Here is a 23230-nt window from a genome sequence, read left to right on the forward strand (position 1 = left end):
CATATGTGCAAGAGTTTCTCTTGTATATGTGCTTAAAACAGGGTTTCTTGACCTCAGTACTATTGCCATTTCGGGCCAGTAATTGTGGTGGAGCTGTCCTGTGTACTGCAGGATGTTTAGCAGCATCTCTGGTCTCTACCCACTAGATGCCAGTAGTGCCCCCTAGTTGTGACAACCAAAAAGGTCCCCAGACGTTGCCAAGTATTCTCTAGGTGTCAAAATCACTGACCTACAAATACAACTGTTGGGTAGAGATCAGGTGTATGAATAGTCACCTTTACAATAGAGTGTCAAATTGTTTTCCAAAGTAATTGTAACAATGTAGTGTCCCCTGGCTTTCTTGTTGATTCACTTCCTCTCCAACACTTGGTACTGTCAGATCTTTTAGTTTGAGACAACTGAATAGGTGTAAAATTGTATCTTATTGTGGTGGTAATTTGTATTTACTTGATTATTAACTAGATTGAGAACAGTTGGCCACACTTGTTTCTTCTGTTAAATGCATGTGTTTTGACTTTTGTCCAGTTTTCTGTTGGGTTGTCTGTCTTATTGATTTGTAGAAATTATTCATGTAGCCTGGGTACTAATCCTTTGTTGATTAAGTGAGTCTTAAATATCTCTCCTAGCTTGCCATTTTTTTTTTCATTCTCTTTATGATGCCTTTGATGAACAGAATTTCTAAATTTTAATATAATAAAATGTATTATTTTTTTCTTTCATGGATAGCCTTTTTTGCCCCAAGATTATGAAGAAATTTACCCATGTTTTCATCCAAGGTTAGCCCGTAAATAGAACAGCTTCTGTCTAACTTGTTCTCTCCTGGATTTTTTTCACTCCAAGGGAAGCCAGCTGCCGTTTTTTGAGAACACAGCTGGCCTGAGGAGAGGCCCACATGGAGAGGAACTGAGGCCTCCATCCAACAACCAACACCAGACATGCTAGCCAAGTAAGTGAGTGACTTTGGAAGTGGATACTCCCGCCACACCACAGTCAAGCCTTCAGATGACTGCAACCTTATGAGAGACCCCGAGGTGGGACCTAAACTCCAGGTCCTCAAGTTCTTGACCCTCAGACACAGCGAGAGATAATAAATATTTATTGTCATTTTAAGCTACTAAGTTTTAGGGTAATTTGTTACACAGCAATAGATAACTAATATATCATGCCTTCTTGTTTGCTGGTGATCTTTGATTATGAGCACATTCCTTGATCTATTTGGTGAGAATCCTGCAGGTCCAAAATTGAGAAGGCTTTCTTTCAGAGTGGGTGTGTTTTCTGCCTGCGGCTTCAGGTGCCTATAGATGGAAACTTCTGTTCACCTTGAGAACACCTTGAGCCGGCTCAGGAATCCTTTTCTCACATTCCCTACTTTGATATTTGCCTAAAACAGTGCTCAACAGCAGTGCTACTATCCTGATCCTTCCTTAGGTCATCCCTGTTCCTCCAGACCCATGATTACTATCTCCAGTTCTCTAATTCACATGGCAGGGGTTAGGGGAAGGGATCTGAGAATCCCCACCAACTCAAATGCAAACAACAATGTTTTGAAAACTGTGTCCTATGTAAGCTACAGTAGCAGGAGGCCCTCAGAGCACCTAGTCAGGCATAGTGCTAGAAGCAAATAGCCAAAAAGGTTTTATAAAGGCCTTCTCATCTAGGGGGTTGGAGCAGACAGTGTCTTTCCACTAGATGGTTGCTCAATACCATTTTATCCAGGGCTTTGTAGCTCCATAGAATTAAGTCGAAAGACTTCCTTTAAGTAACCATTGACCTGTTGATAAAGAGAAATAAATTGGTTGAGTTTAGATATGCCATCAAACATGGGGGTCCACTAGTTAGACATATTCATTCAGCCTTCCCAAATGATATATGCTAAATTATTTAACTTGCCGAGTGCCAAAAATTCAGGATCTTTAAGCAGTGTTACTTTTGCCAAGGCAGGATTTCTGGAAACCACTATCCTGGAAATCTGATGGGGCGAGGGAGATTACCTCTGGCAATAACTCTGTTGCCTCTCTGGGCCTCAGTTTCCAAATCTATAAAGTGTGGAGATGGTTTAAGATGACTGCTAAGATCTATTCCACCTCCCAAATTTTTGAAAATATCTAGAGATAATGTCTTTCGGCAGCAGAAAATCGTATATAAAATAGACCCCTCTTTGTCACCAAGCTGCTGAGAAGGCCAAGAAATAAGAAGATTGTTGTCAAATTCTCAGTGATGAAGTCCACAGTTCACTGAATTCCTCTCAGCCTTTGAAGACCTTTTCACTACCACTAAAAAGCCTCAGACATGGCAGTACTTTTCAAATACTTGGTTATTAGTTAGCACCTTAACAGGGAGGAATTTAAAGCTCTCAGAGACAACAGGAATGAGACACTTTGGGAGGTGGCAGGGAGAAGAAAGTTGCCATTAATAGAAATGAAGAGACAGCAAATCAAACTTTGCTAACTCACAGTTTGCTCAAGGGCCAACTCTCACTTCAGAAAGGGCTTTTTACCAATTAAAAAACTGGCTTCATATATATATATATGTGTGTGTGTGTGTGTGTGTGTGTATGTATGTAAATATTTTCAAGCAGCAAGCATTAATTGACAATCGAGGTTTTGTCAGAGACTTTCTTCAATAAAATCACGATTTCCTCTCCCTTTTTCTAAGCAGAGCGTTTTCTGCAAAATGAAGATGATGAAGCAACTGGAATTTGGATCTGCCAAGAGAGGCTTTGTCTTTGCTTGCTTGGGTGAGTCATTTAGCTGGCAACCCTGGCCATCCTCCCAACCGTTGCCCGCACTGTGAGCACGTCCCTCCAGGCACCTCGAAGGCCTGCCATAAGAGTCAGTGGCAAGCCGAAAGACAACCACACACTCCTCCTGCTCCCTTTGACCTGTCAGTCGTATACTGAATGCATTCATGATGACTCGTTCAATTAAATGTGCCTTCATTTACCAGTGGCATTTTCTAAGACAACCCACAAATTCCCTTAATTTTGCCACTTCCCACATCAAAAACAGAAAGCTGAAGGAGGAAAACTATAAGGAAGGTTTCACATTAAGGATTCTGGTGACAACAACCCAGTGATTTTTCAGTCAATCAGGATTTTTTTTTCCCTTGGGAAGAAATAGAAAGTAGGTGGATAATTATTTAGTTGAGCTTAAAATGTTTCTTCTGCATGATTTCCAGAGAAAATGAAGATGCTTTTGTTATCAGCAAGGTAATGAAAGGAGGGTCCTGAGACTCCAGGTGGATGGGGGAGTTTGAGAGGGGGTGGAGTTGAGGGGGAGTTTTTCAATCACGGTGTTAAGGGAAGGGGAAAAAAGGGAAGAGAAAGGGGATAAGCAGCTTTTTAAAACAAACCTTACAGCACTGTGTGGCAAGGAGGTTAAAATTTGCTGAAGAAAACCAAGGTTAAAGTTGCCATCGAAAATAGTGAATTAAAAATGTCCCATAATTATGGCAAATTTGATTGTTCTTCATGTGAAATATTGTGTATCCCAACATCAGGAAAATGGTCGTTGATTAAATGAAATCTTTTCAGACAGCAAAGGAAAAAAATCCAATATGTGTTAGATATACATACATCTCACTAGGTATTTTCTTGGCTGCCAAATACTGCATCCAGGTTTCTCTTTTTAAGCAAATCCTGGGTTCACTGGTGATAGACGCTAGAATTCAGGTATTTGAGCATAGGAAATCTAAAGTGACATATTTGTTGAGATAAATTAACTATCTTTTTTTTTTTTTTTAAGGTTGGTACCTGAGCTAACAACTGTTGCCAATCTTTTTTTTTTTTTTTTCTGCTTTATCTCCCCAAACCCCCCAGTACATAGTTGTATATCTTAGTTGCAGGTCCTTCTAGTTGTGGGATGCGGGACGCCGCCTCAACGTGGCCTGACGAGCAGTGCCATGTCCGCGCCCAGGATCCGAACCCTGGGCCGCTGCAGCCGAGCACGCGAACTTAACCACTCGGCCGCGGAGCTGGCCCCCAGCTATCTTTAACAGAAGGAGGAGACATTTGTCATTTGATGATGACATATATTTCCCCTGGGGCTCTTTTTTAGTATTAATAGTAGTGCACAGAATTATGAAATGTTAACAGTGGAGCAAACCAGCCCATCTGATCTCTCAAGTTGATTGACTTGCTCAATTCCTATTTACCTGTGTGCACTTAAATTCTTTGGGTTCTTAGGTCGTTTGTAAATTGATGAAGATTAGACTGGATTATAGATACATCTCCTTCCTCACTCTATAATTCTGAATCTTATCTAACATATTTAAGTGAGTTTAAAATATACATCTTTTTCACATTTTAATATCTCTGATATTGAAGTGTATCTTAAATAGATATTCCTTAATCATTGTATCATAGCATAATCAGCAGCTTTTACTTTTATTTTTTGAAGGTACATAAAATAATAGTGCATATTACAATTAATGTCATCTCAGATTTGATGAATATGCTGTGTAATTGAGGTATGAACCCCAGACGTACCAAACTCAGCTAATGTCATCACCCATCTGCCAATCATTTCAAAACCAACTTAGTTCATATTATTTGGCATCTTTCAGAAGCATATGGAATAATTTTGATTTCAGGGAAGAATTTAGGTGATGGACGTTCCAAAAAAACCCTCTTCCTTTCTTTCCCTTTGCACATCTATTTTGGAATAATCCACTCCTCTTTATATGAAACTATCTTGTTCTCTAGTTTTGTGCGAGAGTCAATCCATTTAATTCCTGGATATGCTGGTGTAGGAATGTAAAATAGACAATGAGACGGGCAGTTCCTTCCTATGGCTAAATGTATATATTTAAAAGTTAATTAATTTAAAAAGAATTTGTTGAATTTCCATGTAATATCTACTAGTGATAACATAGTAAACAGGAAGCAGTACCTACCCTCAGGGAACAGGCTATTAACCAATGTAAGGCAGCAAGGGCTGCTCTGGGGAAAATGGAAGGAATTACACAGAAAATCTTGAGTCACTGGAAAGAGCTTTCTGTACAAGGTGATACCTGAGCTGAATCCTGAAAGACAGGTAGGCTTAGCCAAGCAAACAATAAGGTAAGAAGGGAAGGGCATTCCAAGGGAAGGAAGCAGAATGTTCAAAGACCCATGATTCAAACAAACAAACAAAAAAACATGGTACATTCAGGAAACTAAATTTTGTTTAGAATGGCTGAACACTCAAGACAATGTTAAGTTTTTTAAATCAACCCTTCAACCTATAAGAATTTCATCTAAGCTGAGCTAAACTCTGTACTAGACATGACAGAATTGCAAATAGATTTCAAAATGGAGTCATATAACAAACAATTAATTAATAATGCAATTCTAAAGTAGCCACCCAAGACTTCTTAGTTCTCTCAACGATCTTTAAACTCATAATGTTCCAAAAGAAACTCATTCTCTTTAAATCCCACAACTGTTTAAATCCCACATCTGTCGTTTCTTTCCTTTTCCCCTTCTTGGTGAACAACCTTACCCTATCAATCAAACTCCATATTTTGAAATCATACCAATGTGTTCGATAACATTCCCCAAATCTACTGTATCATCAAGTTCTGTAGTTTTTACTTCCTCACTCTATTCTTTAGGCATACTAATATCAGAAAAAATGGACTTTAAAATGAAAATTGTTGCTAGAGACAAAGAAAGGTATTTTATAATAAGAGATGAAGAAGGACTTGTTTTTAATAATAAAAGTCAATATATAGATCTAACAAGAGAGCTCCCAAATATGGAAAAAGCTGATAGAACTGAAGAGAAAAATAGTGATACCTTGGAAGAGATTGTAAATGAGCTTACTTTAATGAACATGTGTTGTCTTTGTTGTTTTCAATATTCCCCACTTCTTAATAAAGTACCTTTTCTGTGGTAAGTCATTTCACATGGTTCATGAGGCTAACGCACCCTTGCCAACTACAGGGATGGATATATGACACATATTTCACTAACTAGGGTACTGTAGTTTTTGGAGTTAACATATAATCCAAGAAGGGCCAGTTAGGGAACTCAATGGAAATTTAGTGCTATGCTGCCTCACATTTTTTTTTTTTTTGCAAGATTTATTAAGCTAGAATGATATGATCTATTATGCCTACAATTGAGAAAGAACATGCATATGGTATCAAGACAAGCAGAGTCAGAGGGATTTCAAATAGCAATAAAACTGGTGCGTTGATCACATTATTTTGAGGTCCTAGATTATTCCTGAATCCAAAATACCTCTAGACTTTTTCATGATGTGAGCCATTCTGTTCCTCTTTTTCTTGAGCATATTTGAGTCAGGATTCCGTCACTTGCAACTCTAAGAGTCTTGAACAAAACGTCAGTTAATAATTACAATTGTGGTCACCAATTCCAATGGCGGCAGGTTCCCCATACCAAGCACTTCTCAGACACCAGCTGGGTATCCCACAATTCAACTCAATTCCGATACTATCTACATGGGGATAGTGTCAGATCCCACAGGTTAAGGTCTAAGTCCTACAGGACTGCCCTTTAGATGGCACTTGAAAATCCAGGTTGGCATCTGTAATTCAGATTGATTGGCTATAGGTCAGAAGTTCCAACAACCCCCTCCTTGAGTTCGATTAATTTGTTAGAGTGGATCATAGAACTCAGAGAAACATTTTTCTCACTAGATTTCAGGTTTATTATAAAAGGATATAACTCAGGAACAGCCAGACAGAAGAGATGCATAGGGCAAGATATGTGGGAAGGGGCTTGGAGCGTTTATGCTCTCTGAGAGCACCACTTTCCCCAAATCTCCTTCTGTTCAATAGCCTGGAAGCTCTCCTCTTCCAGTTGTTTTGGGTTTTTATGGGGGCTTCCTTACATAGGCATGATTAATTAAATCCTTGGCCATTGGTGACTGATTCAAGCTCCAGCCCCTCTCCTGTCCCCAGAGGTCAGGGGGTGAAAGTTCCAACCTTCTAATCATATGATTGGTTCTCCTGGCAACCTGCCCCCATCTTGAGTTGGAGTCCAAAAGTCACAACTTTACCATAATTATTGCTCTCATGAGTTAGGAAATTCCAGAGATTTTAGGAACTATATGCCAGGAATAGTGGACAGAGACCAAAAATATATTTCTTTTGTTGTTGTTGTTAACGGTTAGATATAACAAATATCAAATACATAAAACCCAGTAGGTACTTATACTCATCTTTTACCTATTTGTTTATCTTAAGTTTAATGTACTACTTAAAATAATTAAATAAATTTTACATGAGGTTTATAAGTATGTATGTGATTCTATTTGTTAATTTTTTTAACTTAATAGCTTTCTGTTTATTATAACCAGAGACTATAGCTTCCCAGATTATAAATAAGAATGTTATTGTGTTCCATAAAAGAGTGAGCAAATTTTTAATTTCTCACATATATTACTGTGGCCATTTTATTAATGTAAGTCATTGATGAAGTAAAGAAAAATTTTACTATTATAAATCACAATATCTCAATAATAAAAGTGCATCAGTAATCTAAATGGTTGAAAACATGTATAACTAGTCATTGAGCAGGAGTACAGAGAGAAAATATCTTTATTTTGCTTTAATCTCTGTCTTCTAACATGGCTGGTCATATCTCCATTTCCTTCCTATAGTTTTTTGAGGTGATTTAATATGTTCCTAGTAATTTTAGATTATAAGAATATTTAGGTACATATTACTCACCTTCAGGAAATAAAAAAATCCTAGGCAAGTTTAAATCAAAATTTCAGTGTCACATGTAACTTGATTTGAGTGTCTTTCTTTTCATGACTCTGGCCTGCAGTAGGGAAAGGACCATGATCTCAACTTTTAGATTTCCACCTTACTCTTTCAAGCCTTTATTTGGCTGCTGTTTTTTTGTTGTTCTCTCTTGGCTAATAGCAAATGGCCAGTGTGTTCTCCATTGTAGAAAGCTTCTAAATGCGGCTCTTTCATGTATAACTTTTTTTTAGTTCTTCAGCCAGTATCTCCAAACATTGTTCACTGAGATTCTTCCAGATCATTGCTTCATGACAGGGGTGATGTACTTTCCAGCTGACCTAGAATGACATCCTTTCAGCCTTTGTCCCCAGAGATCCATCCTGTTAGGATCCCCTCAACCCCAGCAGGCACTATTTTAAAGTATGATCCCATCAAGACATCTCAAGCTCACTTGGTTTAAAGGAAATTCGTGCCTTGTTTTCATGCCAGACTGGGGGTAGTCTGCTTCCCAAGCCACTTTCTCTTCCTTGTCTTGCCATGGAAGGCAGCTGCAGCCAGCCATTTATCTTCTGAGTTTTCCAGTTTGGCAGCAGGCTCCAGTATCTATTTTTATGTATACTGTCGAACTTCAGAGGACACACATAAATTCCTTCTAAATGTCAAGCGTTCCCAAGGCCTCCCTCATCAAATTTTGATGAACTGAGTAAGGCTAAAAATTTCTGCATCTTGAGAGTATCCAATTGGACAGGATAATCTGGCTTCTCTTCTTCTGCAGACATTCAAAGTCTCTGCAAAGTGCTGTCTTGAGCTCTTCTTACTTGGCTGGTGGCAAGTGTCCTTCTTCCCTTTCTTCACATGCATTCCTCCTAGTAACAACACTTGTTATTAGGGAGATAATTCTCTCCTCCTACAACTTATCTCTCTCTCCAGGAACTCTCGGCTTTTTTTTATATAGTATGGATAGGGGAGGTGAGTAGGGGAAAGAAGTTCTAATCTGATCACTTCTTAGCAAACCTTTGAGGGTATCTCTTTGACTACTCTTTAGAGCGTAGAGGCACTTATTGACAGCACTGATATTCAATATGTTTAATAGCCACCATGGCAGACCATTGGAATGGATTTGGATCATAATGTTATAACGGTATTCTGGAAGGGGCTTGATGATCCCTGATTTATTCCTTTATTTGTTAGATCATTAGGAAAACAAGAGTGTTTCAGAAGAGAGGCTAGGGGAGTGGAGTGATAGAGCTCAAGGAAGTGGCTATTTCCCAATGATCTGGAAGTGTTTCTACATATCAGCTACCAGCTGATTATCAATTCTTCCTATGGCCTATTGTCTTGGGGATTGAAGCTTGAGCTGAAGTCCTCGGATAATAAGAAAAGTCCTACTCTACATCTTGTTACATTTGAGCTATGATGGAACCAATGTCCAAAAAACATTTGATAAAAATAAACATAACTGAGTTAAAGAATGGGCCTTGGGGAGAGGAACCAGGAAAGAAGCAGAAGGCATAAAAGGAGAGAGAAATCAAATCGTGTGATAACCAAAAAATAAGAGTTCTATCTTAAAAGTAGGCTATTTGTAGTAGAGAAGACAAGACAATTGAAGGTGAAGGGAACATCCTTGTGTTTATTGATGACCTTCAAGAGAAAATTCTTAGAAGAGTGGTGAAGCTGAAGTCAAGAGGAGAGTGATGAGGGAGCAAAGGAATAGAGATGAAGAAATGAAAGTGGCAGATGCAGACTATCCAAGCGTGGAGTTATAAGCATGGAAAGAAGTTATATGGTAGTAAGAAGGACATATGGAACAAGAAGGCTTGTTTAAGAGTTTTTCGTTGTTGCTGTTTTTAATAACTTAACCATGTTTGGAGGCAGAAGAGTAGGACTTGGCAGAGAGAAAATGGCTGTGACTTTGAAGAAAATGCGGGGCTCAGTTCCCGTGCATTTGGAAGGACAATATCAACAGCTCACACAGATAGAGCGATTGGCTTTGGGAAAAAGGAAGTTCACTTCCCCTCCAAGACTGGATGACAGCATCCAGGTATTTACCAGGGTGAAAATAAAGAATATATGTGAGCAAAAGTAGTAGCTTAAGCCAGTAAACTCCTATCTTCTCAGTCAGGTATAAATCAAGAAGATCCCTGAGAATGGCAGAGTGAAAAGAAAAAGAGAGAAGGTCTAGAATATTCAGCAAAGGGTATGGGAGAATTTACAAAACTGAATAACCAGGCTGCAAGGTATGTTCCAGCTGCAGCTGGACACCAGGTTGTTGGTGGAGCTGGTGATTCTGAACAGACTTGTATGTTGTGATGCTGAGGAAAAGGAATGAAGAGACAGATGGTACATTTGACACAGGGAAAGGAACTGACAGAGCTCAGTGGTTGGGCCTGACTAGAGTGAGAAGGGAAGAGCAGAACTGAACTGAGTGTCTGTGGACCCACGCATGGGAGAGAATCGAGAGAATGCACAGGATCAAGCATGAGGTTCTGAGTAAATGGTAGGCTCTGTTTAAGTAGGAAGCAGATGTCTAACAGGAAAATGAGAGGAAGGGTTGACATGCTGGTTATTCTTTTGAAAGGGAAACAGGTTCCATAGACGTTGAGGCCCTGAAAGTCCTCGTTGAATTGCAGCTGGTATGAGAAGTCAGGAGGAAGTAACACTCTTCATTGGCTTGGCTTTTGATCTGAAATAAGTTTCAACAGTGTGATACGCTGAGGAAACAAAGAGGAGCAGCCCTGGAACCGACAAGAGTGAAGCCACACGGACGTATGCAAATATGTGTGTGTTCACTTGCTTTTGAAAGCAAACATTTTGTTTTCAGCAAACAGCTTGCATCTTGTGCTTCCTTAATTTTTTTTTTTTTTTTAAAGAAAAGTACACACACAAAACAGCCTGTCACTGCTGGCTTCACAGAGAAGGAAGACAGGCCCTTGAGTGTTTTCCAGTAACCAGCTCCCTAAGCTGGTTCTCACACGAGAAAGAAACTCAGAGTAACAAAAGGTGCCTGTGAAAGGTTCTTTTAGACAAAAATTTGGTGGAGATTAAAAGAGGGCAAAAGTTCAAATGAGAAGGAGCCACTGCCAAGTAAGCAGGAATCTTAGCCAAGGGGAAGGAAAAGGAGACACTGGTTTAAAATGCAAGTAACCATGGCGAGCCAACAGTTCAATGCTAGAATCTGGTTAAGAAGTAATATCACACAGAGCTGTGATTGTTTATTCAAAGCAGGCCATGAGAGAACAGTTGTCTCCAATGGGTACTCGCACAGCTTGGATTCAAAATTATAAGTGCATTTTTAAAAGCGTCCAGCGCTTCTCCCTGACTCATTTGGTATTAAGCAAAAAGAAAAGAAAGAACAAAGTTTGTTCTCAGTGTCTCTTGTGGGTTTAAGACAACTTTACATATGGAAAAGCATTTTGGTGTCAGCTGTTGAACTGGTTTCCTGCTATTCTGCTTTCTGTCGCCATTGGAAACTCTGCCTGGCTGTGTGGTAACATCACCCATTTCCCAAGGTTCAGAAACCAATGCCCCTCTAAAGAGGAGCAGAGCATTTCTTTCTTTACAAGTACATGTTGTGCTTTGCCTCTGTCTCGGAGGGAGAAGTGCTTGAAAAGTGCTAAAGGACTGTGAGAATAAAAATAAGATATTGCAATACTAAATAAAGATAAGCCTGATGTAGTGTTCTACAGTGACCAGAAACACAACTTCACGTTCATGACAATCTTTCCGATCTAGCTTGTCCATTTGCTGTCATTACCACCATATAGAGTGGAGCTAGAGGCTTCCATCCTTCCTGAGTAAATGCGATGCCCATCAATACAGCAAAGGCTCTCAGAAAGGAGAGGGTCCTTGAGCCTCTGAAATTTATTCAAAAGCTTCTGTCATTTTGAGTGTGCTTTTCTCTGGGAGAACATGTCCATAACTTTCCTCAGATCATCAAAATGGTCTATGACCCAAAGTGCATTAAGAACCAATGAACCAAAGCATTACCAAATAAAGTACATTGGCCACACTCAGACATATGGAAAGAATGTAACGTAATGGTTTCAATTATGACAATGTAGTAATATGGACAGTGCAATGGGAAAGCTTTCTCCCTGGTTAATGGATACAACATGGCTAAGGAGAGGAAAATTTCAAGACGAGATTGACTCTCTGCTGGAAGCTGAAAGAATTGATGTTTCAGTCCTATAAAGGCAGGAGGATCATCTCCCAGCTCTAAAAGAATGTGTCATGTCTGTTTCTTCTCTTTTTCAAGCATTGAGCCATCAGGGAGTCTGAGAGATGCAAGAGAATCTGTATTGTCAGGAAGGCAAGTTTCAGAGCTTAACCTGCTGATTCCACAGGCTGTTTTAGAAGAAAAGAGAAAGGCAGCCTAATTATGTGGTCTTGTCAGAGGAGGTAGGTTAGCATCATGTTCCAGCACTTAAAACGTAATCTGGAGTCAGACTGCTTGGGTTTGAAGCCTGGTTCACTGAAGAGTAGATATGATAACCACATGCTAGTTGCATATCACCTCTGTGCCTAAGTTTCCTCATCCTTAAAGTAGAGGTATGATAGTGAAGTCAATCCTCATTGTCTTAGTCTACTTGGGCTGCTTTAACAAAGTACCATAGATTGAGTGGATTAAAAAACAGAAATTTAAGTTAGTTTTTCGCATTCAGAAGGCTAGAAGTCCAAGATCAAGGTTCCAGCTAATTTAGCTTCTGGTGAGAGCTCGCCTCTTGACTTAAAAATGGCTGCCTTCTTGCTGTGTCTTCACGTGGCCTTTCTTCAGTGTGTTTCCACTGGAGTGGAGAGCTCTCTAGTGTCTCTTTTTATAAGGACACTAATCCTATCAGATCAGGGCCCCATCCTTATGACCTCATTTAACCTGAATTTACTTCCTTAGAGGTTCCATCTCCAGATACAGCTATACTGGGGGTAGAGCTTCAATATATGAATTTTGGGGGAACACAGACATTCAGTCCATGCATTTATTATTCACAGGTTCTATATTTACAAATTCACCTACTCTTTACAACTTATTTATGACCCTAAAATGAATACTCATGGCACATTTGCATGCACACAAAAAGGTGAAAAATTTGAGTTGCAAGGTACACATGTTCCCAGCTGAGGCTGAACAAGGCGATGTTCTGCCTTCTTGCTTCAGCGCTCATACTACAAACAAGTTCTCCTCTCACGGTCTATTTGGTGCTATGCTTTTAAACATTTTTGTGCTTTGTTGATGATTTTGCTGTTTACAACTGTCCCTAAGCATAGCACTAAATTCTATCTAGTGTTCCTAGTGCAAGAAGGCTTTGATGTGGCTTACGGAGAAAATGTATGTATTAAATAAGCTTCCTTCAAGCATGAGTTGGTCTGAGTGCTGTTCGCCATGAGTTCAATGTAAATTAATCAACAATACATATTAAATAAAGTGTCTTTGAACAGAAACAAACATAAAACAAGATTATGTATTGATCAGTTAATGAAAATGTTGCAACCACAAGCTTATAGGAACCTAACTCTTTTTTTGCTCCTAGGAACAGCAGTTCAGTATTATATAGTTCAGTATTATGGAACCCAACTACCATGAATAATGAGAATTGATTGTATATGAGTCATGAATCTATTATGAGGAATAAATAAGTTATTACGTATAAAGTCCTTATAAGACTACTGTCTTAGTCAGTTCAGGTTGCTATAATAAATGCCATAGACTGGGTGGCCTAAACAGCAAACATTTATTTCTCACAGATCTGGAGGCTGGGAAGTCCAAGATCAAGGTGCTGGCTGATTTGGTTCTTGGGGATGACTCTCTTCCTGCTTTGCAGATGAATGGCTTCTTGTTACATCCTCACGTGTCAGAGAAAGAGATCGTCTCTCTCATGTTTCTTGTCATAAAGGAACTAATCCCATTCATAAGGGCTCCACCCTCACAACTTAATTTCACACCTCCGAGTAGTATCACTTTGGGGATTAGGCCTTCAACACATGAGTTTTGGGAGAAGATGCAAACATTTAGTCCATAGCAACTGCCTAGTTCATGGTAAAGGATCAGTAAATGTCCTCTACTATCATTTTCTCAGGACTAGAAGAGCAAAAAATCACTCCAGAGTTGGAAACAATATAAGAAGTATTAATACTTGTTCAAAGCGTCATATAGTCAGGATTTATAATAAGGCAGAAAGAGAATTTATTAGCTGCTAACTGTCTACTCCACCATTTCAGAAATATACAAAGATGCTAAATTTTTCAGCAGTAGATATGGCTTAGGTTATAGTTTAGGTTATATTAATTAGTGTACTCATTCTGCCATTTACGTCATCTGTTAAACATTTGCTCTGCATAGTTATGTAGTGACATAAGAGCTATAGGCATACCACAGTGGATAAAACTTGTATATGACTAAGTAAATAAACAAAGATGTGGTACGAGCAGCAGCTTAATGAAAATGCAAAGAAAATATTAAGGGAATGTAGAGATGGGATCAATTCCCTGAAATGGAAACATTTCCCTGAGAACTTCCTGGTCTTAAACTCCATGTCATATTTGTGATAAATTAGAAGGAGGGAAGTACCAGCTTCAATAAGGCCTGTTGGGATAAAGACCAAGTTGGCCTTCACGGTCTGTTAGAACTCCATTCTCTATATTGATTTGACTGTAACACTGTCATCAACAGAGCTTGATGGTCGAGAGTCCAGAATCCGGAGGCCAGACTGCCTGGGCTCAAGTCCCGTTTTCCCCACTATCAGCTCTGTGACCTTGGGCAAATTGCTTAATCTGTCTGTCTTCCAGTGTCCTTAATACATAAAATGAGGATGATGATAGTGCTTTCTAGTATTGCTATGAGGATTAAATAAGTATATATATGACAAGCACCAGAACAGTGCCCAGCACATAATATAGTCTATTTCTATATTTAATAAATACTAAATCATCATTTCTGAATATCACACACCAGTCACATACTAGAGGATAAATAACATGATTAATAATCAATTGTTGAATGAATAAGTAGAAAATAAATGTCCTCGGAAAATACCAGTAGGAAAGAAAATATGAAGAAATGATTTATGAAGAGGTAATTTGAAAGTTAGGATATTTTCAATTGCTTCTTCCCTGCACAAAAGCTTCTAACATTCCAACTCCATTAAAATAAAGTCTAAACCTTATGTCGTGGTATATTAATAAGAAAAGGTTAGGATTTTCAGTAGTAATATGTAAACCCCCAAATCTCAGTGGGTTAGAAAAACAAAAGTGTATTTCTTTCTCTAGCAAAGTCTGATGAAAGAATTCTCATCCACTTGATCACTGAGAAATTCAGGCTGTGTTTATCATGTGATGTTACCATCTCATGCCACCAAAAGAAGGAAAGAGAAGAATGAAGAAGGAAAATTGACTCTTAAATGCCATGGCCCAGATGTGACACGTGTCATTTCTGTTCACAGTCCATCCCTCAGAACTAGTCATACATCCCAAAAGCAGCTGATGGGGAGAGGCTGAAAAATGTAAGAGCACACACAGATATCCAGTGAGCAACTGTCTCTGCCACATATGGCACGCAAGACCCTCAATAATCTGATTGCGACTATTCCCACCTTGTCTTTCAGATGAAATTAAGACTTGAGGTCTCATAGCACTGTCAAATAATCACAAGATGTATAAGACACTTCATCACAAGAATCTGATAGTGGCTCTGAAGAAAGTGCCCTCTCAACTCCTATTTGGATTTGTAGGGGAGACAAAGAAATATAGAATGGGGCTCCTGCTCTCAAGCTGCTTACAATGTATTTAAGGAAATATGAAAAGAGAGGCAAGAGGATAAGGCTGTGCAGAATCAATTGCAACTGAGTGCCGGAGATAAGGTAGTTTGGTTTTGTATAAGGACCTTGAGGTTTGGAATCAGAGTCCTGAGCCCCTAAGTTTACTAATTGTACTATCTTAAGAAAGTCACAACTTCTAACAGCATATGTACACATACATACTGTTGGTATATACACACACACACATCTTAATAACTAAATAAGTAGTAGCTTTTTTTATTTTTTTTATCTTTTTGTGTAGCAAATCCTCCTTGATGAGAAGTAGATTATTTTCAGGCATGCAAGAAAATAGGATATTATCCAGTTATTCTTTTTTAAGCCCCCGTTGAACAGCAGCTCCAAAGCAAAGGTAAATGTGTTGTTCATCTAGTCTGAAAGAATTTCTCCTAGATCTGGTCAGGTTCTAATCCTAAGGTTAGAAGACTTTTCTTGCTACCCTTCTGGGGAAAACAAGACCACAAAACCTGCCCCTAGCAAGACTGTAGTAGCAGTTGGTTGGGGTCCCTGCAGAGGTAAGCAGCCCTAGAGTTTATGCCTCACCCTAGCTGCCCACTGTTATCCCAGTGCCTGCAGGACCCTCTCGGAGCCATGCGGTTCAGATGAAGTGTGCTGGTACGGCACCTAAAATACGAAAGGAGCCAGTGCACTATCCATTGCAGCAAACGCCTCCCCACTTTCCAGCCTCTTAATCCTGGGTTATGGAGGGCTTTCTCTTTCCAAGTCTGTTGCTGAAGCTTTCTGAATCACAGTTTATTGAACTATTTCAAAACTTACAAAATGGGGAGATTATTATCTGCTTGACCCTCTAGGTGATTTTGATATCCAGAGTCAATTTAGAATAGCAGGTGTCCCATCTCTTTTCCTGAGTCATGTTCATTGTAGATCAGAGGCCCTGGGAACTTATGGATGGTGTTGACAGATGTCTCATAGACATCCTGATCCATGATAAAGGGGTCTGGCTGAATGGAGCTCCCATTCTCTGGCATCACACTATTGATTGCCACAAACGTTAGCAGATTCCTTTTTTTCTGCAAACATCCTCTACTCTTATGAATAAGAATATCATCTTACCATCTTTCTCAGAGCACAGAAGCAAATAGAAAGAAAGAATCCCATAATTTTAACTGCGTAAAGCCATCCTGGGTTCTGTTCATCAGAGAATTCAGTTCTGCTGAATAATTCTCCATAGGCATGAATGATAAAAGAGGGGATTATTACCCATCTGTTTGCCCTCTCAGCTTTTGTCCAGCCCTTATTGTCTTTTCAAGCTGGATCCATCTGATTGCTTTAATGACACAGGAAGGCATCACCAAATATGAGAACATCCTCCGGTCCTGGGAGCCTCTCACCACGCTGAGGTGGAGTGACACAGAGTATTTTGCTTTGGAGTATTTCAGCAAACCGGGGCTGGAATAAGATATTTAAGGTCCCAGCCAAGACATCTATGGCTGAGAAAAGGCTAATGGAGATCACTTTTATCTTCTGCTGCACACATGCAATCTATTCATCACCAGGCATCAAGATCTTGACTGAGCAGCCAGGAAAAGCACAGAGAGAAGAGCTCTCATCTCTGATGTCAGAGTTGCTCTTTATATTATTTTGCCTTCTTTTTCCCTACAACCTAACATAAAGCTTTTGTAGGCTTGAGCAAGACTTTGCCAGGGCTTTTGTTTCAAGAAGAGAAATTTGAATAGAGTTGGGCTAGGAAGAAGAGAGATTTTGAAGCATGTTTCCTGACCTCCAGGTTATAGAATTCGTATGCAGTTCTTTTAGGGGAATGGAATGGTTGCCCAATTTTATAGACCGAATCAAAAAATGAAATAACTTTTTTACGTTAAACCACTTCCACTTAACGCCCATGTGAAAAACTCATCCTGAACTCTCTTCTAACCTTCCAGTCTTTTCAATGTTTACAGAACTATAGGTTATGAAATACAGACAGTTTCAGTGAGAATCAAAACGTTGTCATTAGTGAAAGTTGCCTTTTATTTATTTTTCAACTTTTTATGGACCCTATTCTAGAGTGGAAATTGTAGCTGTCCTTAAATGATTTCAACTCACATTCTTAGATCCAATAGTACATATGATGGTAAGAGAACCGTATGGTGTCAGAAGGTCTGGCTTCCATTCTAGGCTTTGAAACCGAACCCCATGTGTCCTTTGCATCACGGGGCTTCATTTTCCTCACTTGTAAAGTGATACAGTAGGGCAAGCTTGTTTCTAAAGTTCCTTTTTGTTTAGAAAGTCTCTTTTCCTTGAGGGTCTTTGCTTCAAGTGGCATTTGCACTATGTATTAACAATTTCTCTGTATTGATTTTGTGGCTACTCTATTAAATAGAAACATGCTTATCTTTGCCTTCGTGAGTGTAATGGAGACTAAAATGGAGAAGGTGACATGATTTTCACCCTTTAAAGGCACATTATCCTGAGCAACTCCTGGGATGTGCTCCTAAACTACTTTTGATTATGTCTCTTCTTTCCCTAAAGACATGGCAAGAAGAAATTCAGAAAGAAGACGCCAATTATGTTTTCACACATCCCCACTGTCACTTAAAAATACACTGCTATCATGCACTTATTTTATAATTTACTGATAATCTCTGTGACACAGCCACGATCAGGATTTCAGAACATTTTTGAAAGGTGCATTGTCTTGTACTGCTTTCATAGCGAATTGCATTTTGCTGCTATCCACTTTCGCGGTTGCTGAAGCACACTTATAATGGGTTATCATGATCCCAGATAAAAGCAACCCAGCAACACCAGGTTACACACCCAGGCTTTCCTTACAGGGATTTTATTTTACTTTTCAGACTCAGAGAACTGGCTTTGCCCTGCACTTTTTCAGAGTCCGGGAGAAAAATATAAAGAACTGTTAAGATCTAGCCTCAAAATTTAGCTCCTCTGAAGTGCTGGGGAGTGATACTACTTTTACATTTGCACTTCTAAGGACAAAGGTGGAGGGGACAGTAACTGACATTTATTAAGTCCATTCTATCATGTATTCCAGATGTAATGTAAGGCCTGCTATAAACCCTTTCTCATCTAATTCCTGCCAGCAATCTTTGAGGCAGATCATGTTATGGGCATGCTATAGATGAGACCCTAATGCTTGGAGATATTTTGGAAACTACCGAATCTTGCGCAATGAGGAGATGTAGAAGCGAGACTTGAACCCAGGTCTTTTCATTTACCAAATCTACAAGGTGGGTTTGTGCTTCTTTCATCCTTTTTTGTTTTTAGACTGTTCGCCCTATACATAATAAATTTCTTACATTTATTCTTTCACTATCTCAGAGCTTTTTTTCATTTTCTACCATGCAATCATCAGCAAATATTTTTACGTCTTTTGGAGTTTGATGTCCCCCTGCCTGTCATTTCACAAGGAGGAGCAATGGTCTGCAAATATTTTTAAATCTGACATGGAGTCTTTGCTGAGCCAACTATAATGGAGCCTATAATTCATGAGTCTGAACATCCTTCCCTGCTATAGAAATATCTATTTGCCCTACACTTTTCATCAAATGAGGACACATAGTTCTTAGGGATGAAGAACACAGGCAAGTATATGGAAGGACTCCTGGTGGAGATTAACTGCTGGAGTCTTGCGAACGTGTGGAGTCAGTTTAAGAACTTAATTTTTTAAATCTTTATAAAGGAGGTGAGATTTCAAGATTTTTTTCTATCATGCATCCAGTTATATATATGTACAAAAATTGAAAATAGAAATTATAAAAAACTCACCAAGTGACCTAGAAACTATGGAAATTTCTTGCAAATGCTAGATAGAGAAAAGTCAACACCCAAGGCAGTCTACAAGCTGCGCACAGGATGAAAATACTGAGGGTCACATGGATGTCACTCTCCCAGATGTGCACGTCAGCAGAAAGGTGCATCCTCAGCAATCCCTGTGGCAAGGTGCCCAGGGGAGAGAAACTTAGATTGTATCTGAGGAAGCATCCTTGGCTTGTGCAATCAAATGCGGAGATTTACTGTTCCTTTTACGCTTATTCAATCAACAGACACTTTACTCATAAGGCATGGAGTCCTGAGAAAGACCTCCCTTCCGAAAATTAACAACTTTTAATTCTTAACAAGATCTCACGTTTCTAGGAGCGAGGAATTCTTTGAAGGCTTTTCATCACGTTATGTTCTTGTGCTGGCGCACTTTTCAGGAGCTTGTCACTTCTTGTCATTGCTAGTTACACCTCACATGTAACAGTGACCTACTACATTCTGAAGTTATTTTAAAGGTTCAGTATTTGGAAGCCATTCTTATGCATTTAAAATATTTTACTTTTCTTCTCAGCAGACTCTAGTTGTGTATCTGGGTTGTTTAGAATGGAATCGTTGGCATTCACATTCAAGTGATTCCTCAAAGGAAATGTTTACTTCTTGCTGTTTCTCCTGAAGAAGGTAACAGTGAATTGACCAAAAAAAGAGAAAAAGGTATAAAGGAAAAATACTAGATCTGTTTGAATCCAAATTCCTAATGGTACTTTGATATCGGTATATGCTGTTCTTTGTGCTAAGAACAAGAAACCCCAATCTTCAAAACATCTTTGAGGATAGTTTATTGACAGACAAATTAGCTTACAGCAAAGTTCCTGGCTCACCTCAGCCCTTGGGTGTGTTTGAAGCTTACCATTGCTCAGGTTCTCCCTGCCCCCAACATTTTGGTTCAATTTTTCTGGGGTGGGATCCAGGCTTTTGATTTCTAAAAGCTGCTCAGGTAAGTCTAATATGCAGCTAGGCTTGAGCACCACTGCAACTTCCAGCAACTCTCATCAATGGAGTAGAAGACAGACTTGAGAGCCAGAAACATGTGTAATGAGTGGGAGGAAGAAGAGAAAGAGAGGCAAACGAAAACAAATGTTAGTTGGGCTCAAGCTCACCAATAGTTATTGGAAATAATTATTATTTTCTCTTCCTTTTCCATGGCAGTGACATGGCACAGTGGAAAGATTCTGACCTTGACACTGAGCAAGTGTCCAGGTTTCTAACAGCAGGGCCACCCTAAAATTTGAGATTCAAAGCCTCAGAGGCAAGCCTATTAGAATTTCTGCCTTACTGACATTTTTTCCCATATTAGTTTACAGAACAATGACAGCGAGGTCAATTTCAAGCTGGCTGGAGATAGGATTCACAGGTAAAAAATAAAAATAAAAAATGATTTTTTTTACTTCCACCTTCTCCTTCCTTCAACTTGTGACTTGCCATCACCACCACTCCACATCCTCCACCACTGGCCCACAGTTGGTGGGATCTTCTGCTTCTGGTCCATCTTTTTTTTTTTTCTTCACATCTATAGCCATCCCTTCCTCATCCTCTTTCAACTTTATTATCCTAGTTGAGAAAATGGCTGCATTTCTTACCCTGTCTTGGATCTGTAATGCTGTTCTCCTTCCTAAGGATGCTTTTTCAATCCCAGTTCTGTCTGGTCTATTGTTCTTTCCTACTACTAGTCCATATGACTGTTTCTCCAGTGTTTTCTTCTATTCAAGTCCTCTGGCCCAATTGCTAAATTTTCTTATATAATTCTGAGCAAATAACTAGGGGAAAACTGGTGTTTCTGTCTACAACCAGGGAGTTTGGGTACCTGGAGAATCACAGACTCCAAAAAAAACATGTTTGTGAGATCATATCCTGACTGCCTCATGCAAAGTATTGCTAAAGTGGGGATAAAAATGTCTGCCTAAAAATTATTATAGCAATTACAATGAAATAATACATTCTACATAGCTGGCATACATTGGCGCATTCCTACTTTTGGCTTGTCTTCCCTGTATTTCCTAAGGGCAAGAAACTGTGATATGGATCCCATCCAGGTTATTATTAGTATTTAATATCTCAGGTTTGGAACATATGGGATACATTCCTATTGTTCCAAAGAAAGAAGGGTGTGAAGCTTTTCTTATTTTCTCGAAATTACTCAGAAATCTTTTACAAAATTTTTTACTTATATTCGTGTAATTTATTATTGACAATATTTTGGGGTTCATGAATTTGGAATTTGGAAATTTTCACAGATGAACTATAGGGTTGCATTTATGTTGATGGAATCTAGATTACACTGAGGATATAAATATTTATTTCATGAAAGCTTCAGGTTCGCCCTCCCTCCTTTAAATAGACTTTATGGGGGTCGGCCCGGGGGGTCATAGTAGTTAAATTTGCATGCCCTACTTCTGTGGCCTGGGGGTCGCAGATTCAGATCCCAGGTGCAGACCAATACACCGCTCATCAAGCCATGCTGTGGAAGTGTCCCATATACAAAGCAGAGGAAGACTGGCACAAGTGTCAGCTCAGGGACCATCTTCTTCAAGCAAAAAGAGTTAGATTGGCAACAGATGTTAGCGCAGGGCCAATCTTCCTCACTAAATAAATAAATAAATAGACTTTATGTTTTAGAGCAGTTTTAGGTTCCAAGCAAAATTGAGCAGAGGGTACAGAGAGTTCCCGTTTATACCCTGTCCCCACACATGTATAATTTCCTCCACTATCAATATCCCTTACCAAAGTGGTAATTTGTTACAACTGAACCTGCATTGACACATTATCATCACATAAGGTCCATACTTTACATTAGGGTTTACTCATCATGTTGTACATTCTACAGGTTTTGACAAATGTATAATGATACATATTCACCAGTATAGTATCATTCGGAGTAGTTTCATTGCCCTAAAAATCCTCTGTGCTCCACATAGTCCTTCCTCCCTCTTCATAACTCCTGTCAATATCTGAAGTTTTTACTGTCTCTATAGCTTTGTCTTTTCCAGTGTCATATGGTTGGAATCATACAGTATGTAGCTTTTTCAGATTGGCTTCTTTCAATTAGTAAGAAGCATTTAAGTATCCTCTGTGTCTTTTCATGGCTTGATAGCTTATTTCTTTTTAATGCTGAAAAATATTCCATTGTCTGGACATACCACAGTTTATTTATTCATTCCCCTACTGGAGAACCCCTTGCTTGAATCCAAGGTTTAGCAATTGTAAATAAAGCTGCTGTAAACATCCATGTACAGATTTTTGTTTGGACACAAGTTTTCAACTCATTTGGGTAAATACCAATGAGCACAATTGCTGGATCAGAAAAGCTCTATTTTTTTGGTCATTTCAAAATTCATTGTCACAGACATTTATAGCATGGTAGATTATATCCACTTTAGAATTTTAACAGAACTTTCAGTCAGATAGACCCAACATTCAAATAGGATGTTGCACTCAAGAGTTGACTATTTTTAGCAATGCATATGTCACAATTTCAAACACTTTTAGTGTATTGAATAGTATGCCTCATGCTATGGAGGCTCGCAGTGGAGAAATTCATTGTACCTTTTCTCCTGTGTAATGAATTTCAAAGTGTTATACCCCAACCTATAAGCTGTACCAATGCTACGTCTACTTAAACCTCACTTTAAATACAGGTGATCTGAATTTATATGCTGAACTGATAGGGCAGATCCAACAGAAAGGTATTTAGAGAGCGAGATGTGGACAAGAGGTCTTGTTTTGGAGAAAGAGGATCCTAGGTCAATGAGCTTATCATAAGAAAGATTTAGTTATAAGAGAGGAGAAGTGATTCTGAATACAGCATAATCACTATCTCTCAGATGTGTCTTGTAACCTAGCTCCCCCTGGATGCATATCCGGGAAAGTGGGGAGCGGAGACTATATATCAAAGGTGAAATGATTTGTTTTCATTTTTTAAATACAAAATTTAC

At 39.1% G+C, this 23230-nt stretch overlaps 1 long non-coding RNA gene across 4 annotated transcripts in view; it reads left to right on the plus strand.

Moving 5' to 3' along the window:
* The window catches only part of LOC138919392 (uncharacterized), a 271898-nt gene that overhangs the window by 64929 nt on the left and 183739 nt on the right, over nt 1-23230 (plus strand). For all 4 annotated transcript variants that reach the window (XR_011429539.1, XR_011429541.1, XR_011429540.1 and 1 more), the window contains exons 2-3: nt 841-946; nt 2659-2737. This is a non-coding gene — a long non-coding RNA (uncharacterized lncRNA). The remainder of the gene's footprint in view (nt 1-840; nt 947-2658; nt 2738-23230) is intronic.

The sequence above is a fragment of the Equus caballus genome, chromosome 20, assembly GCF_041296265.1.
Source record: "Equus caballus isolate H_3958 breed thoroughbred chromosome 20, TB-T2T, whole genome shotgun sequence".
NCBI lineage: Eukaryota > Metazoa > Chordata > Mammalia > Perissodactyla > Equidae > Equus > Equus caballus.